The sequence below is a fragment of the Ambystoma mexicanum genome, chromosome 10 (assembly GCF_040938575.1).
Source record: "Ambystoma mexicanum isolate Mex_15411 chromosome 10, UKY_AmexF1_1, whole genome shotgun sequence".
Lineage (NCBI taxonomy): Eukaryota > Metazoa > Chordata > Amphibia > Caudata > Ambystomatidae > Ambystoma > Ambystoma mexicanum.
The window spans coordinates 281,462,488-281,483,213 of record NC_090932.1 but is presented as its reverse complement, the minus strand read 5'-3'; positions in this window follow the sequence as shown (position 1 = coordinate 281,483,213).

The following is a 20,726-nucleotide window of genomic DNA, read 5'->3' as shown; positions in this document are numbered from 1 at the left end:
CACTCATGTACCCCTGCAACCCCACCCCCCAGCAGTCAGGGGCACCTGCCAGCAGGCCCCCACTCATGCCCCACTCATGTCCCCCAGCACCCCCAACCCCCAGAAGTCAGGGGCACCTGCCAGCAGGCCCCCACTCATGTCCCATTCATGTCCCCCAGCACCCCCACCCCCCAGCAGTCAGGTGCACCTGCCAGCAGGCCCCCACTCATGTCCCCTTGTACCCCCACCCCCCAGCAGTCAAGGGCACCTGCTAGCAGGCCCCCACTCATGTCCCACTCATGTCCCCCTGCACCCCCACGCCCCAGCAGTGCAGGGCACCTGCCAGCAGGCCCCCACTCGTGTCCCACTCATGTCCCCCAGCACCTCCACCCCCAGCAGTCAGGGGCACCTGCCAGCAGGCCCCCACTCATGTCGCCCTGCAACCCCACCCCCCAACAGTCAGGGGCACCTGCCAGCAGGCCCCCACTCATGACCCCTTGTACCCCCAAACCCCAGCAGTCAGGGGCACCTGCCAGCAGGCCCCTACTCATGTCCCCCAGCACCCCCACCCCCCAGCAGTCAGGTGCACCTGCCAGCAGGCCCCCACTCATGTCCCCTTGCACCCCCACCCCCCAGCAGTCGGGGGCACCTGCCAGCATGCCCCCACTCATGTCCCACTCATGGCCCCCTGCACCCCCACCCCCCAGCAGTGCAGGGCACCTGCCAGCAGGCCCCCACTCATGTCCCACTCATGTCCCCCAGCACCCCCACCCCCCAGCAGTCAGGGGCACCTGCCAGTAGGCCCCCACTCATGTCCCCCTGGAGCCCCCGGCAGTCAGGTGCACCTGCCAGCAGGCCCCCACTCATGTCTCACTCATGTCCCCCTCCACCCCCACGCCACAGCAGTGCAGGGCACTTGCCAGCAGGCCCCCACTCATGTCCCACTCATGTCCCCCAGCAACCCCACCCCCCAGCAGTCAGGGGCACCTGCCAGCAGGCCCCCACTCATGTCCCCCAGCACCCCAACCCCCCAGCAGTCAGGTGCACCTGCCAGCAGGCCCCCACTAATGTCCCCTTGCACCCCCACCCCCAGCAATCAGGGGCACCTGCCAGCAGGCCCCCACTCATGTCCCACTCATGTCCCCCTGCACCCCCACCCCCCAGCAGTGCAGGGCACCTGCCAGCAGGCCCCCACTCATGTCCCACTCCTGTCCCCCAGTACCCCCACCCCCCAGCAGTCAGAGAAACCTGCCAGCAGGCCCCCACTCATGTCCCACTCATGTCCCGCCGCACCCACACACCCCAGCAGTGCAGGGCACCTGCCAGCAGGCCCCCACTCATGTCCCACTCATGTCCCCCAGCACCCCCACCCCCCAGTAGTCAGGGGCTCCTGCCAGCAGGCCCCCACTCATGTCCCCCTGCACCCCCACCCCCCAGCAGTCAGGGCACCTGCAAGCAGGCCCCCACTCATGTCCCCCTGCACCCCCAACCCCCAGCAGTCAGGGGCACCTTCCAGCAGGCCCCCACTCATGTCCCCCAGCACCCCCACCCCCCAGCAGTCAGGTACACCTGCCAGCAGGCCCCCACTCATGTCCCCTTGCACCCCCACCCCCCAGCAGTCAGGGGCACCTGCCAGCATGCCCCCACTCATGCCTCACTCATGTCCCCCTGCACCTTCCCCAGCAATGCAGGGCACCTGCCAGCAGGCCCCCACTCATGTCCCATTCATGTCCCCCAGCACCCCTACCCCCCTGCAGTCAGGGGCACATGCCAGCAGGCCCCCACTCATGTCCCCCTGCACCCCCACCCCCCAGCAGTCAGGGGCACCTGCCAGCAGGCCCCCACTCATGTCCCACTCATGTCCCCCTGCACCCCCACCCCCAGCAGTGCAGGGCACCTGCCAACAGGCCCCTACTCATGTCCCACTCATGTCGCCAGCACCCCCACCCCCCAGCAGTCAGGGGCACCTGCCAGCAGGCCCCCACTCATGTCCCCCAGCACCCCCACCCCGCAGCAGTCAGGTGCCCCTGCCATCAGGCCCCCACTCATGTCCCCTTGCACCCCCACCCCCAAGCAGTCCAGGGCACCTGCCAGCAGGTCCCCACTCGTGTTCCACTCATGTCCCCCTGCACCCCCACCCCCCAGCAGTGCAGGGCACCTGCCAGCAGGCCCCCACTCATGTCCCACTCATGTCCCCCAGCACCCCCACCCCCTAGAAGTCAGGGGCAACTGCCAGCAGGCCCCCACTCATGTCCCATTGCACCCCCACACCCAGCAGTCATGGGCACCTGCCAGCAGGCCCCCACTCATGTCCCACTCATGGCCCCCTGCACCCCCACCCCCCAGCAGTGCAGGGCACCTGCCAGCAGGCCCCCAGTCATGTCCCACTCATGTCCCCCAGCACCCCCACCCCCCAGCAGTCAGGGGCACCTGCCAGCAGGCCCCCACTCATGTCCCACTCATGTCCCCCAGCACCCCCACCCCCTAGAAGTCAGGGGCAACTGCCAGCAGGCCCCCACTCATGTCCCATTGCACCCCCACACCCAGCAGTCATGGGCACCTGCCAGCAGGCCCCCACTCATGTCCCACTCATGGCCCCCTGCACCCCCACCCCCCAGCAGTGCAGGGCACCTGCCAGCAGGCCCCCACTCATGTCCCATTCATGTCCCCCAGCACCCCTACCCCCCAGCAGTCAGATGCCCCTGCCAGCAGGCCCCCACTCATGTCCCCTTGCACCCCCACCCCCCAGCAGTCCAGGGCACCTGCCAGCAGGCCCCCACTCATGTCCCACTCATGTCCCCCTGCACCCCCACCCCCCAGCAGTGCAGGGCACCTGCCAGCAGGCCCCCACTCATGTCCCACTCATGTCCCCCAGCACCCCCACCCCCCAGCAGTCAGGGGCACCTGCCAGCAGGCCCCCACTCATGTCCCCCTGCACCCCCACCCCCCAGCAGTCAGGGGCACCTGCCAGCAGGCCCCCACTCATGTCCCCTTGTACCCCCAAATCCCAGCACTCAGGGGCACCTGCCAGCAGGCCCCCACTCATGTCCCCCAGCACCCCCACCCCCCAGCAGTCAGGTGCACCTGCCAGCAGGCCCCCACTCATGTCCCATTGCACCCCCACACCCAGCAGTCATGGGCACCTGCCAGCAGGCCCCCACTCATGTCCCACTCATGGCCCCCTGCACCCCCACCCCCCAGCAGTGCAGGGCACCTGCCAGCAGGCCCCCAGTCATGTCCCACTCATGTCCCCCAGCACCCCCACCCCCCAGCAGTCAGGGGCACCTGCCAGCAGGCCCCCACTCATGTCCCACTCATGTCCCCCTGCACCCCCACTGCCCAGCAGTGCAGGGCACCTGCCAGCAGGCCCCCACTCATGTCCCACTCCTGTCCCCCAGCACCCCAACCCCCCAGCAGTCAGAGAAACCTGCCAGCAGGCCCCCACTCATGTCCCACTCATGTCCCCCTGCACCCCCACACCCCAGCAGTGCAGGGCACCTGCCAGCAGGCCCCCACTCATGTCCCACTCATGTCCCCCAGCACCCCCACCCCCCAGCATTCAGGTGCACCTGCCAGCAGGCCCCCACTCATGTCCCCCAGCACCCCAGCAGTCAGGTCCACCTGCCAGCAGGCCCCCACTCATGTCCCCCAGCACCCCCAACCCCCAGCAGTCAGGGGCACCTGCAAGCAGGCCCCCACTCATGTCCCACTCATGTCCCCCTGCACCCCCACTGCCCAGCAGTGCAAGGCACCTGCCAGCAGGCCCCCACTCATGTCCCACTCATGTCCCCCAGCACCCCCACCCCCCAGCAGTCAGGGGCACCTGCCAGCAGGCCCCCACTCATGTCCCCCAGCACCCCCACCCCCCAGCAGTCAGGGGCACCTGCCAGCAGGCCCCCACTCATGTCCAACTCATGTCCCTCTGCACCCCCACCCCCCAGCAGTCAGGGGCACCTGCCAGCAGGCCCCCACTCATGTCCCACTTATGTCCTCCAGCTCCCCCACCCCCAGCAATCAGGGGCACCTGCCAGCAGGCCCCCACTCATGTCCCCCTGCACCCCCACCCCCAGCAGTCAGGGGCACCTGCCAGCAGGCCCCCACTCATGTCCCACTCATGTCCCCCAGCACCCCCACACCCCAGCAGTCAGAGGCACCTGCCAGCAGGCCCCCACTCATGTCCCCCTGCACCCCCACCCCCCAGCAGTCAGGGGCACCTGCCAGCAGGCCCCCACTCATGTCCCACTCATGTCCCCCTGCATCCCACCCCCCAGCAGTCAGGGGCACCTGCCAGCAGGCCCCCACTCATGTTCCACTCATTTCCCCCAGCACCCCCGCCCCCCAGCAGTCAGGGGCACCTGCCAGCAGGCCCCCACTCATGTCCCACTCATGTCCCCCAGCACCCCCACCCCCGAGCAGTCAGGGGCACCTGCCAGCAGGCCCCCACTCATGTCCCCTTGCACCCCAACCCCCAGCAGTCAGGTACACCTGCCAGCAGGCCCCCACTCATGTCCCCTTGCACCCCCACCCCCCAGCAGTCAGGGGCACCTGCCAGCATGCCCCCACTCATGTCTCACTCATGTCCCCCTGCACCTTCCCCAGCAGTGCAGGGCACCTGCCAGCAGGCCCCCACTCATGTCCCATTCATGTCCCCCAGCACCCCTACCCCCCTGCAGTCAGGGGCACATGCCAGCAGGCCCCCACTCATGTCCCCCTGCACCCCCACCCCCCAGCAGTCAGGGGCACCTGCCAGCAGGCCCCCACTCATGTCCCACTCATGTCCCCCTGCACCCCCACCCCAGCAGTGCAGGGCACCTGCCAACAGGCCCCTACTCATGTCCTACTCATGTCGCCAGCACCCCCACCCCCAAGCAGTCAGGGGCACCTGCCAGCAGGCCCCCACTCATGTCCCCCAGCAACCCCACCCCCCAGCAGTCAGATGCCCCTGCCAGCAGGCCCCCACTCATGTCCCCTTGCACCCCCACCCCCCAGCAGTCCAGGGCACCTGCCAGCAGGCCCCCACTCATGTCCCACTCATGTCCCCCTGCACCCCCACCCCCCAGCAGTGCAGGGCACCTGCCAGCAGGCCCCCACTCATGTCCCACTCATGTCCCCCAGCACCCCTACCCCCCAGCAGTCAGGGGCACCTGCCAGCAGGCCCCCACTCATGTCCCCCTGCACCCCCACCCCCCAGCAGTCAGGGGCACCTGCCAGCAGGCCCCCACTCATGTCCCCTTGTACCCCCAAATCCCAGCACTCAGGGGCACCTGCCAGCAGGCCCCCACTCATGTCCCCCAGCACCCCCACCCCCCAGCAGTCAGGTGCACCTGCCAGCAGGCCCCCACTCATGTCCCCTTGCACCCCCACCCCCAGCAGTCATGGGCACCTGCCAGCAGGCCCCCACTCATGTCCCACTCATGGCCCCCTGCACCCCCACCCCCCAGCAGTGCAGGGCACCTGCCAGCAGGCCCCCAGTCATGTCCCACTCATGTCCCCCAGCACCCCCACCCCCCAGCAGTCAGGGGCACCTGCCAGCAGGCCCCCACTCATGTCCCACTCATGTCCCCCTGCACCCCCACTGCCCAGCAGTGCAGGGCACCTGCCAGCAGGCCCCCACTCATGTCCCACTCCTGTCCCCCAGCACCCCAACCCCCCAGCAGTCAGAGAAACCTGCCAGCAGGCCCCCACTCATGTCCCACTCATGTCCCCCTGCACCCCCACACCCCAGCAGTGCAGGGCACCTGCCAGCAGGCCCCCACTCATGTCCCACTCATGTCCCCAGCACCCCCACCCCCCAGCATTCAGGTGCACCTGCCAGCAGGCCCCCACTCATGTCCCCCAGCACCCCAGCAGTCAGGTGCACCTGCCAGCAGGCCCCCACTCATGTCCCCCAGCACCCCCAACACCCAGCAGTCAGGGGCACCTGCCAGCAGGCCCCCACTCATGTCCCACTCATGTCCCCCTGCACCCCCACTGCCCAGCAGTGCAAGGCACCTGCCAGCAGGCCCCCACTCATGTCCCACTCATGTCCCCCAGCACCCCCACCCCCCAGCAGTCAGGGGCACCTGCCAGCAGGCCCCCACTCATGTCCCCCAGCACCCCCACCCCCCAGCAGTCAGGTGCACCTGCCAGCAGGCCCCCACTCATGTCCCCTTGCACCCCCACCCCAGCAATCAGGGGAACCTGCCAGCAGGCCCCCACTCATGTCCCACTCATGTCCCCCTTCACCCCCACCCCCCAGCAGTGAAGGGCACCTTCCAGCAGGCCCCCACTCATGTCCCACTCCTGTCCCCCAGCACCCCAACCCCCCAGCAGTCAGAGAAACCTGCCAGCAGGCCCCCACTCATGTCCCACTCATGTCCCCCTGCACCCCCACACCCCAGCAGTGCAGGGCACCTGCCAGCAGGCCCCCACTCATGTCCCACACATGTCCCCCAGTACCCCCACCCCCCAGCAGTCAGGTGCACCTCCCAGCAGGCCCCCACTCATGTCCCCCAGCACCCCAGCAGTCAGGTGCACCTGCCAGCAGGCCCCCACTCATGTCCCCTTGCACCCCCACCCCCCAGCAGTCAGGTGCACCTGCCAGCAGGCCCCCACTCATGTCCCCTTGCACCCCCACCGCCCTGCAGTCAGGGGTACCTGCCAGCAGCCCCCCACTCATGACCCCCAGCACCCCCACCCCCCAGCAGTCAGGTGCACCTGCCAGCAGGCCCCCACTCATGTCCCCTTGCACCCCTACCCCCCAGCAGTCAGGAGCACCTGCCAGCAGGCCCCCACTCATGTCCCCCTGCACCTCCACCGCCCAGCAGTGCAGGGAACCTGCCAGCAGGCCCCCACTCATGTCCCACTCATGCCCCCCAGCACCCCCACCGCCAGTAGTCAGGGGCACCTGCCAGCAGGCCCCCACTCATGTCCCCCTGTACCCCCACCCCCCAGCAGTCAGGGGCACCTGCCAGCAGGCCCCCACTCATGTCCCACTCATGTCCCCCTGCACCCCCACCCTCCAGCAGTACAGGGCACCTGCCAGCAGGCCCCCACTCATGTCCCAATCATGTCCCCCAGCACCCGCACCCCCCAGCAGTCAGGGGCACCTGCCAGCAGGCCCCCACTCATGTCCCACTCATTTCCCCCACCCCCCCACCCCCCAGCAGTCAGGGGCACCAGCCAGCAGGCCCACACTCATGTCCCCCTGCACCCCCACCCCCCAGTAGTCAGGGGCACCTGCCAGCAGGCCCCCACTCATGTCCCACTGATGTCCCCCAGCACCCCCACCCCCCAGCAGTCAGGGGCACCTGCCAGCAGGCCCCCACTCATGTCCCACTGCACCCCCACCCCCCAGCAGTCAGGGGCACCTGCCAGCAGGCCCCCACTCATGTCCCACTCATGCCCCCCAGCACCCCCACCGCCAGTAGTCAGGGGCACCTGCCAGCAGGCCCCCACTCATGTCCCCCTGTACCCCCACCCCCCAGCAGTCAGGGGCACCTGCCAGCAGGCCCCCACTCATGTCCCACTCATGTCCCCCTACACCCCCACCCTCCAGCAGTACAGGGCACCTGCCAGCAGGCCCCCACTCATGTCCCAATCATGTCCCCCTGCACCCCCACCCCCCAGTAGTCAGGGGCACCTGCCAGCTCATGTCCCACTGATGTCCCCCAGGACCCCCACCCCCAGCAGTCAGGGGCACCTGCCAGCAGGCCCCCACACATGTCCCACTGATGTCCCCCAGCACCCCCACCCCCCAGCAGTCAGGGGCACCTGCCAGCAGGCCCCCACTCATGTCCCACTGCACCCCCACCCCCCAGCAGTCAGGGGCACCTGCCAGCAGGCCCCCACTCATGTCCCACTCATGCCCCCCAGCACCCCCACCGCCAGTAGTCAGGGGCACCTGCCAGCAGGCCCCCACTCATGTCCCCCTGTACCCCCACCCCCCAGCAGTCAGGGGCACCTGCCAGCAGGCCCCCACTCATGTCCCACTCATGTCCCCCTACACCCCCACCCTCCAGCAGTACAGGGCACCTGCCAGCAGGCCCCCACTCATGTCCCAATCATGTCCCCCTGCACCCCCACCCCCCAGTAGTCAGGGGCACCTGCCAGCTCATGTCCCACTGATGTCCCCCAGGACCCCCACCCCCAGCAGTCAGGGGCACCTGCCAGCAGGCCCCCACTCATGTCCCACTCATGTCCCCCTACACCCCCACCCTCCAGCAGTACAGGGCACCTGCCAGCAGGCCCCCACTCATGTCCCAATCATGTCCCCCTGCACCCCCACCCCCCAGTAGTCAGGGGCACCTGCCAGCTCATGTCCCACTGATGTCCCCCAGGACCCCCACCCCCAGCAGTCAGGGGCACCTGCCAGCAGGCCCCCACTCATGTCCCAATCATGTCCCCCAGCACCCGCACCCCCCAGCAGTCAGGGGCACCTGCCAGCAGGCCCCCACTCATGTCCCACTCATTTCCCCCACCCCCCCACCCCCCAGCAGTCAGGGGCACCTGCCAGCAGGCCCACACTCATGTCCCCCTGCACCCCCACCCCCCAGTAGTCAGGGGCACCTGCCAGCAGGCCCCCACTCATGTCCCACTGATGTCCCCCAGCACCCCCACCCCCCAGCAGTCAGGGGCACCTGCCAGCAGGCCCACACTCATGTCCCCCTGCACCCCCACCCCCCAGTAGTCAGGGGCACCTGCCAGCAGGCCCCCACTCATGTCCCACTGATGTCCCCCAGCACCCCCACCCCCCAGCAGTCAGGGGCACCTGCCAGCAGGCCCCCACTCATGTCCCCCTGCACCCCCACCCCCCAGCAGTCAGGGGCACCTGCCAGCAGGCCCCCACTCATGTCAAACTTATGTCCCCCTGCACCCCCACCCCCCAGCAGTCAGGGGCACCTGCCAGCAGGCCCCCACTCATGTCCTCCAGCACCCCCACCCCCCAGCAGTCAGGGGCACCTGCTAACAGGCCCCCACTCATGTCCCCCTGCACCCCCACCCCCAGCAGTCAGTGGAACCTGCCAGCAGGCCCCCACTCATGTCCCACTCATGTCCCCCAGCACCCGATCCACCCCCCAACAGTCAGGAGCACATGCCAGCAGGCCCCCACTCATGTCCCCCAGCACCCCAGCAGTCAGGTGCACCTGCCAGCAGGCCCCCACTCATGTCCCCCAGCACCCCCAACCCCCAGCAGTCAGGGGCACCTGCCAGCAGGCCCCCACTCATGTCCCCCTGCACCCCCCGGCAGTCAGGGGCACCTGCCAGCAGGCCCCCACTCTTGTCCCACTCATGTCCCCCTGCACCCCCACTGCCCAGCAGTGCAGGGCACCTGCCAGCAGGCCCCCACTCATGTCCCACTCATGTCCCCCAGCACACCCACCCCCCAGCAGTCAGGGGCACCTGCCAGCAGGCCCCCACTCATGTCCCCCAGCACCCCCACCTCCCAGCAGTCAGGTGCACCTGCCAGCAGGCCCCCACTCATGTCCCCTTGCACCCCCACCCCAGCAATCAGGGGCACCTGCCAGCAGGCCCCCACTCATGTCCCACTCATGTTCCCCTTCAACCCCACCCCCCAGCAGTGAAGGGCACCTGCCAGCAGGCCCCCACTCATGTCCCACTCCTGTCCCCCAGCACCCCAACCCCCCAGCAGTCAGAGAAACCTGCCAGCAGGCCCCCACTCATGTCCCACTCATGTCCCCCTGCACCCCCACACCCCAGCAGTGCAGGGCACCTGCCAGCAGACCCCAATCATGTCCCACTCATGTTCCCCAGCACTCCCTCCCCCCAGCAGTCAGGTGCACCTGCCAGCAGGCCCCCACTCATGTCCCCCAGCACCCCAGCAGTCAGGTGCACCTGCCAGCAGGCCCCCACTCATGTCCCCTTGCACCCCCACCCCCCAGCAGTCAGGTGCACCTGCCAGCAGGCCAAACTCATGTCCCCTTGCACCCCCACCCCCCTGCAGTCAGGGGTACCTGCCAGCAGCCCCCCATTCATGACCCCCAGCACCCCCACCCCCCAGCAGTCAGGTACACCTGCCAGCAGGCCCCCACTCATGTCCACTTGCACCCCTACCCCCCAGCAGTCAGGAGCACCTGCCAGCAGGCTCCCACTCATGTCCCACTCATGCCCCCCAGCACCCCCACCGCCAGCAGTCAGGGGCACCTGCCAGCAGGCCCCCACTCATGTCCCCCTGTACCCCCACCCCCCAGCAGTCAGGGGCACCTGCCAGCAGGCCCCCACTCATGTCCCACTCATGTCCCCCTGCACCCCCACCTTCCAGCAGTACAGGGCACCTGCCAGCAGGCCCCCACTCATGTCCCAATCATGTCCCCCAGCACCCCCACCCCCCAGCAGTCAGGGGCACCTGCCAGCAGGCCCCCACTCATGTCCCACTCATTTCCCCCAGCACCTCCACCCCCAGCAGTCAGGGGCACCTGCCAGCAGGCCCCCATTCATGTCCCCCTGCACCCCCACCCCCCAGTAGTCAGGGGCACCTGCCAGCAGGCCCCCACTCATGTCCCACTGATGTCTACCAGCACCCCCATCCCCCAGCTGTCAGGGGCACCTGCCAGCAGGCCCCCACTCATGTCCCCCTGCACCCCCACCCCCCAGCAGTCAGGGGCACCTGCCAGCAGGCCCCCACTCATGTCCAACTCATGTCCCCCTGCACCCCCACCCCCCAGCAGTCAGGGGCACCTGCCAGCAGGCCCCCACTCATGTCCCACTCATGTCCTCCAGCACCCCCACCCCCAGCAGTCAGGGGCACCTGCCAGCAGGCCCCCACTCATGTCCCCCTGCACCCCCACCCCCAGCAGTCAGTGGCACCTGCCAGCAGGCCCCCACTCATGTCCCCCAGCACCCCCACACCCCAGCAGTCAGGGGCACCTGCCAGCAGGCCCCCACTCATGTCCCCCTGCACCCCCACCCCCCAGAAGTCAGGGGCACCTGCCAGCAGGCCCCCACTTATGTCCCACTCATGTCCCCCTGCACCCCCACCCCCCAGCAGTCAGGGGCACCTGCCAGCAGGCCCCCACACATGTCCCGATCATTTCCCCCAGCACCCCCACCCCCCAGCAGTCAGGGGCACCTGCCAGCAGGCCCCCACTCATGTCCCACTCATGTCCCCCAGCACCCCCACCCCCGAGCAGTCAAGGGCACCTGCCAGCAGGCCCCCACTCATGTCCCCTTGCACCCCAACCCCCGGCAGTCAGGGGAACCTGCCAGCAGGCCCCACTCATGTCCCACTCATGTCCCCCTGGACCTCTACCCACCAGCAGTGCAGGGCACCTGCCAGCAGGCCCCCACTCATGTCCCACTCATTTCCCCCAGCACCCCCACCCCCCAGCAGTCAGGGGTACCTGCCAACAGGCCCCCACTCATGTCCCCATGCACCTCCACCCCCCAGCAGTCAGGGGCACCTGCCAGCAGGCCCCCACTCATGTCCCACTCATGTACCCCTGCAACCCCACCCCCCAGCAGTCAGGGGCACCTGCCAGCAGGCCCCCACTCATGCCCCACTCATGTCCCCCAGCACCCCCAACCCCCAGAAGTCAGGGGCACCTGCCAGCAGGCCCCCACTCATGTCCCATTCATGTCCCCCAGCACCCCCACCCCCCAGCAGTCAGGTGCACCTGCCAGCAGGCCCCCACTCATGTCCCCTTGTACCCCCACCCCCCAGCAGTCAAGGGCACCTGCTAGCAGGCCCCCACTCATGTCCCACTCATGTCCCCCTGCACCCCCACGCCCCAGCAGTGCAGGGCACCTGCCAGCAGGCCCCCACTCGTGTCCCACTCATGTCCCCCAGCACCTCCACCCCCAGCAGTCAGGGGCACCTGCCAGCAGGCCCCCACTCATGTCGCCCTGCAACCCCACCCCCCAACAGTCAGGGGCACCTGCCAGCAGGCCCCCACTCATGACCCCTTGTACCCCCAAACCCCAGCAGTCAGGGGCACCTGCCAGCAGGCCCCTACTCATGTCCCCCAGCACCCCCACCCCCCAGCAGTCAGGTGCACCTGCCAGCAGGCCCCCACTCATGTCCCCTTGCACCCCCACCCCCCAGCAGTCGGGGGCACCTGCCAGCATGCCCCCACTCATGTCCCACTCATGGCCCCCTGCACCCCCACCCCCCAGCAGTGCAGGGCACCTGCCAGCAGGCCCCCACTCATGTCCCACTCATGTCCCCCAGCACCCCCACCCCCCAGCAGTCAGGGGCACCTGCCAGTAGGCCCCCACTCATGTCCCCCTGGAGCCCCCGGCAGTCAGGTGCACCTGCCAGCAGGCCCCCACTCATGTCTCACTCATGTCCCCCTCCACCCCCACGCCACAGCAGTGCAGGGCACTTGCCAGCAGGCCCCCACTCATGTCCCACTCATGTCCCCCAGCAACCCCACCCCCCAGCAGTCAGGGGCACCTGCCAGCAGGCCCCCACTCATGTCCCCCAGCACCCCAACCCCCCAGCAGTCAGGTGCACCTGCCAGCAGGCCCCCACTAATGTCCCCTTGCACCCCCACCCCCAGCAATCAGGGGCACCTGCCAGCAGGCCCCCACTCATGTCCCACTCATGTCCCCCTGCACCCCCACCCCCCAGCAGTGCAGGGCACCTGCCAGCAGGCCCCCACTCATGTCCCACTCCTGTCCCCCAGTACCCCCACCCCCCAGCAGTCAGAGAAACCTGCCAGCAGGCCCCCACTCATGTCCCACTCATGTCCCGCCGCACCCACACACCCCAGCAGTGCAGGGCACCTGCCAGCAGGCCCCCACTCATGTCCCACTCATGTCCCCCAGCACCCCCACCCCCCAGTAGTCAGGGGCTCCTGCCAGCAGGCCCCCACTCATGTCCCCCTGCACCCCCACCCCCCAGCAGTCAGGGCACCTGCAAGCAGGCCCCCACTCATGTCCCCCTGCACCCCCAACCCCCAGCAGTCAGGGGCACCTTCCAGCAGGCCCCCACTCATGTCCCCCAGCACCCCCACCCCCCAGCAGTCAGGTACACCTGCCAGCAGGCCCCCACTCATGTCCCCTTGCACCCCCACCCCCCAGCAGTCAGGGGCACCTGCCAGCATGCCCCCACTCATGCCTCACTCATGTCCCCCTGCACCTTCCCCAGCAATGCAGGGCACCTGCCAGCAGGCCCCCACTCATGTCCCATTCATGTCCCCCAGCACCCCTACCCCCCTGCAGTCAGGGGCACATGCCAGCAGGCCCCCACTCATGTCCCCCTGCACCCCCACCCCCCAGCAGTCAGGGGCACCTGCCAGCAGGCCCCCACTCATGTCCCACTCATGTCCCCCTGCACCCCCACCCCCAGCAGTGCAGGGCACCTGCCAACAGGCCCCTACTCATGTCCCACTCATGTCGCCAGCACCCCCACCCCCCAGCAGTCAGGGGCACCTGCCAGCAGGCCCCCACTCATGTCCCCCAGCACCCCCACCCCGCAGCAGTCAGGTGCCCCTGCCATCAGGCCCCCACTCATGTCCCCTTGCACCCCCACCCCCAAGCAGTCCAGGGCACCTGCCAGCAGGTCCCCACTCGTGTTCCACTCATGTCCCCCTGCACCCCCACCCCCCAGCAGTGCAGGGCACCTGCCAGCAGGCCCCCACTCATGTCCCACTCATGTCCCCCAGCACCCCCACCCCCTAGAAGTCAGGGGCAACTGCCAGCAGGCCCCCACTCATGTCCCCCTGCACCCCTACCCCCCAGCAATCAAGGGCACCTGCCAGCAGGCCCCCACTCATGTCCCCTTGTACCCCCAAACCCCAGCACTCAGGGGCACCTTCCAGCAGGCCCCCACTCATTTCCCCCAGCACCCCCCAGCAGTCAGGTGCACCTGCCAGCAGGCCCCCACTCATGTTCCCTTGCACCCCCACCCCCCAGCAGTCAGGGGCACCTGCCAGCAGGCCCCCACTCATGTCCCACTCATGGCCCACTGCACCCCCACCACCCAGCAGTGCAGGGCACCTGCCAGCAGGCCCCCCCTCATGTCCCACTCATGTCCCCCAGCACCCCCACCCCCCAGCAGTCAGGGGCACCTGCCAGCAGGACCCCACTCATGTCCCCCTGCACCCACCGGCAGTCAGGGGCACCTGCCAGCAGGCCCCCACTCATGTCCCACTCATGTCCCCCTGCACCCCCACTGCCCAGCAGTGCAGGGCACCTGCCAGCAGGCCCCCACTCATGTCCCACTCATGTCCCCCAGCACCCCCACCCCCCAGCAGTCAGGGGCACCTGCCAGCAGGCCCCCACTCATGTCCCCCAGCACCCCCACCCCCCAGCAGTCAGGTGCACCTGCCAGCAGGCCCCCACTCATGTCCCCTTGACCCCCACCCCAGCAATCAGGGGCACCTGCCAGCAGGACCCCACTCATGTCCCCCTTCACCCCCACCCCCCAGCAGTGAAGGGCACCTGCCAGCAGGCCCCCAATCATGTCCCATTCCTGTCCCCCAGCACCCCAACCCCCCAGCAGTCAGAGAAACCTGCCAGCAGGCCCCCACTCATGTCCCACTCATGTCCCCCTGCACCCCCACACCCCAGAAGTGCAGGGCACCTGCCAGCAGGCCCCCACTCATGTCCCACTCATGTCCCCCAGCACCCCCACCCCCCAGCAGTCAGGTGCACCTGCCAGCAGGCCCCCACTCATGTCCCCTTGCACCCCCAACCCCCCAGCAGTCAGGTGCACCTGCCAGCAGGCCCCCACTCATGTCCCCCTGCACCCCCACCCCCCTGCAGTCAGGGGTACCTGCCAGCAGCCCCCCACTCATGACCCCCAGCACCCACACCCCCCAGCAGTCAGGTGCACCTGCCAGCAGGCCCCCACTCATGTCCCCTTGCACCCCTACCCCCCAGCAGTCAGGAGCACCTGCCAGCAGGCCCCCACTCATGTCCCCCTGCACCCCCACCGCCCAGCAGTGCAGGGCACCTGCCAGCAGGCCCCCACTCATGTCCTACTCATGCCCCCCAGCACCCCCACTGCCAGCAGTCAGGGGCACCTGCCAGCAGGCCCCCACTCATGTTCCCCTGTACCCCCACCCCCCAGCAGTCAGGGGCAGCTGCCAGCAGGCCCCCACTCATGTCCCACTCATGTCCCCCTGCACCCCCACCCTCCAGCAGTACATGGCACCTGCCAGCAGGCCCCCACTCATATCCCAATCATGTCTCCAGCACCCCCACCCCCCAGCAGTCAGGGGCACCTGCCAGCAGGCCTCCACTCATGTCCCACTCATTTCCCCCAGCATCCCCACCCCCCAGCAGTCAGGGGCACCTGCCAGCAGGCCCCCACTCATGTCCCCCAGCACCCCCACCCCCCAGTAGTCAGGGGCACCTGCCAGCAGGCCCCCACTCATGTCCCACTCATGTCCCCCAGCACCCCCACCCCCCAGCAGTCAGGGGCACCTGCCAGCAGCCCCCCACTCATGTCCCCCTGCACCCCCACCCCCAGCAGTCAGGGGCACCTGCCAGCAGGCCCCCAATCATGTCCAACTCATGTCCCCCTGCACCCCCACCCCCCAGCAGTCAGGGGCACCTGCCAGCAGGCCCCCACTCATGTCCCCTTGCACCCCCACCCCCAAGCAGTCCAGGGCACCTGCCAGCAGGCCCCCACTCATCTCCCACTCATGTCCCCCTGCACCCCCACCCCCCAGCAGTGCAGGGCACCTGCCAGCAGGCCCAAACTCATGTCCCACTCATGTCCCCCAGCACCCCCACCCCCCAGCAGTCAGGGGCACCTGCCAGCAGGCCCCCACTCATGTCCCCCTGCACCCCCACCCCCCAGCAGTCAGGGGCACCTGCCAGCAGGCCCCCACTCATGTCCCCTTGTACCCCCAAACCCCAGCACTCAGGGGCACCTGCCAGCAGGCCCCCACTCATGTCCCCCAGCACCCCCACCCCCCAGCAGTCAGGTGCACCTGCCAGCAGGCCCCCACTCATGTCCCCTTGCACCCCCACCCCCCAGCAGTCAGGGGCACCTGCCAGCAGGCCCCCACTCATGTCCCACTTATGGCCCACTGCACCCCCACCACCCAGCAGTGCAGGGCACCTGCAAGCAGGCCCCCACTCATGTCCCACTCATGTCCCCCAGCACCCCCACCCCCCAGCAGTCAGGGGCAACTGCCAGCAGGCCCCCACTCATGTCCCCCTGCACCCACCGGCAGTCAGGGGCACCTGCCAGCAGGCCCCCACTCATGTCCCACTCATGTCCCCCTGCACCCCCACCCCCCAGCAGTCATGGGCACATGCCAGCAGGCCCCCACTCATGTCCCCCAGCACCCTCACCCCCCAGCAGTCAGGTGCACCTGCCAGCAGGTCCCCACTCATGTCCCCTTGCACCCCCACCCCAGCAATCAGGGGCACCTGCCAGCAGGACCCCACTCATGTCCGCCTTCACCCCACCCCCCAGCAGTGAAGGGCACCTGCCAGCAGGCCCCCACTCATGTCCCCCAGCACCCTCACCCCCCAGCAGTCAGGTGCACCTGCCAGCAGGTCCCCACTCATGTCCCCTTGCACCCCCACCCCAGCAATCAGGGGCACCTGCCAGCAGGACCCCACTCATGTCCGCCTTCACCCCACCCCCCAGCAGTGAAGGGCACCTGCCAGCAGGCCCCCACTCATGTCCCACTCCTGTCCCCCAGCACCCCAACCCCCCAGCAGTCAGAGAAACCTGCCAGCAGGCCCCCACTCATGTCCCCCTGCACCCCCACACACCAGAAGTGCAGGGCACCTGCCAGCAGGCCCCCACTCATGTCCCACTCATGTCCCCCAGCACCCCCACCCCCCAGCAGTCAGGTGCACCTGCCAGCAGGCCCCCACTCATGTTCCCCAGCACCCCCACCCCCAGCAGTCAGGTGCACCTGCCAGCAGGCCCCCACTCATGTCCCCCACACCCCCACCCCCCCAGCAGTCAGGAGCACCTGCCAGCAGGCCCCCACTCATGTCCCCCTGCACCCCCACCGCCCAGCAGTGCAGGGCACCTGCCAGCAGGCCCCCACTCATGTCCCACTCATGCCCCCCAGCACCCCCACCGCCAGAAGTCAGGGGCACCTGCTAGCAGGCCCCCACTCATGTCCCACTCATGTCCCCCTGCACCCCCACCCTCCAGCAGTACATGGCACCTGCCAGCAGGCCCCCACTCATATCCCAATCATGTCTCCAGCACCCCCACTCCCCAGCAGTCAGGGGCACCTGCCAGCAGGCCCCCACTCATGCCCCACTCATGTCCCCCAGCACCCCCACCCCCCAGCAGTCAGGGGCACCTGCCAGCAGGCCCCCACTCATGTCCCCCTGCACCCCCACCCCCCAGCAGTCAGAGGCACCTGCCAGCAGGCCCCCACTCATGTCCAACTCATGTCCCCCTGCACCCCCACCCCCCAGCAGTCAGGGGCACCTGCCAGCAGGCCCCCACTCATGTCCCACTCATGTCCTCCAGCACCCCCACCCCCCAGCAGTCAGGGGCACCTGCCAGCAGGCCCCCACTCATGTCCCCCTGCACCCCCACACCCAGAAGTCAGGGGCACCTGCCAGCAGGCCCCCACTCATGTCCCACTCATGTCCCCCTGCACCCCCACCCCCCAGCAGTCAGGGGCACCTGCCAGCAGGTCCCCACTCATGTACCACTCATTTCCCCCAGCACCCCCACCCCCCAGCAGTCAGGGGCACCTGCCAGCAGGCCCCCACTCATGTCCCACTCATGTCCCTCAGCACCCCCACCCCCGAGCAGTCAGAGGCACCTGCCAGCAGGCCCCCACTCATGTCCCCTTGCACCCCAACCCCCAGCAGTCAGGGGAACCTGCCAGCAGGCCCCACTCATGTCCCACTCATGTCCCCCTGGACCTCTACCCACCAGCAGTGCAGGGCACCTGCCAGTAGGCCCCCACTCATGTCCCACTCATTTCCCCCAGCACCCCCACCCCCCAGCAGTCAGAGGTACCTGCCAACAGGCCCCCACTCATGTCCCCGTGCACCTCCACCCCCCAGCAGTCATGGGCACCTGCCAGCAGGCCCCCACTCATGTCCCACTCATGTCCCCCTGCACCCCCACCCCCCAGCAGTCAGGGGCACCTGCCAGCAGGCCCCCACTCATGCCCCACTCATGTCCCCCAGCACCCCCAACCCCCAGAAGTCAGGGGCACCTGCCAGCAGGCCCCCACTCATGTCCCCCTGCACCCCCACCCCCAGCAGTCAGGGGCACCTGCCAGCAGGCCCCCACTCATGTCCCACTCATGTCCCCCAGCACCCCCACCCCCCAGCAGTCAGGGGCACCTGCCAGCAGGCCCCCACTCATGTCCCCCAGCACCCCCACCCCCCAGCAGTCAGGTGGACCTGCCAGCAGGCCCTCACTCATGTCCCCTTGCACCCCCACCCCCCAGCAGTCAGGGGCACCTGCCAGCAGGCCCACACTCATGTCCCACTCATGTGCCCCGGCACCCCCACCCCCCAGCAGTGCAGGGCACCTGCCAGCAGGCCCCCACTCATGTCCCACTCATGTCCCTCAGCACCCCCACCCCCCAGCAGTCAGGTGCACCTGCCAGCAGGCCCTCACTCATGTCCCCTTGCACCCCCACCTCCCAGCAGTCAGGGGCACCTGCCAGCAGGCCCCCACTCATGTCCCACTCATGTCCCCCTGCACCCCCACCCCCAGCAGTGCAGGGCACCTGCCAGCAGGCCCCCATTCATGTCCCACTCATGTCCCCCAGCACCCTCACCCCCCAGCAGCAGTCAAGGGCACCTGCAAGCAGGCCCCCACTCATGTCCCCCAGCACCCCCACCCCCCAGCAGTCAGGTGCACCTGCCAGCAGGCCCTCACTCATTTCCCCTTGCACGCCCACCCCCCAGCAGTCAGGGGCATCTGCCAGCAGGCCCCCACTCATGTCCCACTCATGTCCCCCTCCACACCCACCCCCCAGCAGTGCAGGGCACCTGCCAGCAGGCCCCCACTCATGTCCCACTCATGTTCCCCAGCACCCCCACCCCCCAGCAGTCAGGGGCACCTGCCAGCAGGCCCCCACTCATGTCCCCCTGCACCCCCACCCCCCAGCAGTCAGGTGCACCTGCCAGTAGGCCCCCACTCATGTCCCCTTGCCCCCCACCCCCCAGCAGTCAGGTGCTCCTGTCAGCAGGCCCCCACTCATGTCCCCTTGCACCCCCACCCACCAGCAGTTAGGGGCACCTGCCAGCAGGCCCCCACTCATGTCCCCCTGCACCCCCACCCCCCAGCAGTCAGGGGCACCTGCCAGCAGGCCCCCACTCATGTCCCACTCATGTCCCCCAGCACCCCCACCCCCAGCAGTCAGGGGCACCTGCCAGCAGGCCCCCACTCATGTCCCCCAGCACCCCCACCCCCCAGCAGTCAGGGTCACCTGCCAGCAGGCCCCCACTCATGTCCCCCTGCACCTCCCGGCAGTCAGGGGCACCTGCCAGCAGGCCCCCACTCATGTCCCACTCATGTCCCCCTGTACCCCCACCACCCAGCAGTGCAGGGCACCTGCCAGCAGGCCCCCACTCATGTCCCACTCATGTTCCCCAGCACCCCCACCGCCCAGCAGTTCAGGGCACCTGCCAGCAGGCCCCCACTCATGTCCCCCAGCACCCCCACCCCCCAGAAGTCAGGGGCACCTGCCAGCAGGCCCACACTCATGTCCCACTCATGTCCCCCAGCACCCCCACCCCCCAGCAGTCAGGGGCACCTGCCAGCAGGCCCCCACTCATGTCCCCCTGCACCCCCACACCCCAGCAGTGCAGGGCACCTGCCAGCAGGCCCACACTCATGTCCCACTCATGTTCCCCAGCACCCCCACCCCCCAGCAGCCAGGTGCACCTGCCAGCAGGCCCTCACTCATGTCCCCTTGCCCCCCATCCCCCAGCAGTCAGATGCTCCTGCCAGCAGGCCCCCACTCATGTCCCCTTGCACCCCCACCCACCAGCAGTCAGGTGCAGCTGCCAGCAGGCCCCCACTCATGTCCCATTCATGTCCCCCTGCACCCCCAACCCCCAGCAGTGCAGGGCACCTGCCAGCAGGCCCCCACTCATGTCCCCCTGCACCCCCACACCCCAGCAGTGCAGGGCACCTGCCAGCAGGCCCCCACTCATGTCCCCTTGCACCCCCACCCCCAGCAGTCAGGGGCACCTGCCAGCAGGCCCCCACTCATGTCCCACTCATGTCCCCCTGCACCCACACCCCCCAGCAGTGAAATGGCGATTCCATGACACAAACCAAAAGACAACTATGTACATCAACACATGTCCGCCACACGAAGGCAGGCGGTAGCGTCCCTGCGCATTAATAAAAAGTGCGCTATCAGAAAGCACGTATATACAGGTCTGATGAATTTCACATACTGTGGCCCTCCAGGAAAAATGACGTGCAAAGGGGTACGCGACAAACACGGACACCCGCTGTGTCAACAATAGCGTGTATTTCGTGGGTGCTCGGGAAGTTTCACACGTGATTGTGCCTGGGCGAGCGGGGTACGTGTACTTCAGGGGCACGCGGGAAGTTGGGCTCGCGGGAAGTTTTACACGTGATTGGGCCTGTGCGAGCGGGGTACGTGTAAATCTGTGGTGGACAGGGAAGTAGAGGAGGCAAATGCGCAGAACGCCCACACGCACGCGCCAAAAAAGACGTGCTAATCCAGAAACACGTACGCCACCAGGAAGCAGTCGTATGTGGACCCGCGCAGCATAAAAGTGCGTGCAAACAACAAGCAAGCTCAGACGCCAGGATGAACATACCGTTCCTAGCAGCAGTGGTCGTGGGATACCGCAGGAGGAGGAGGAGG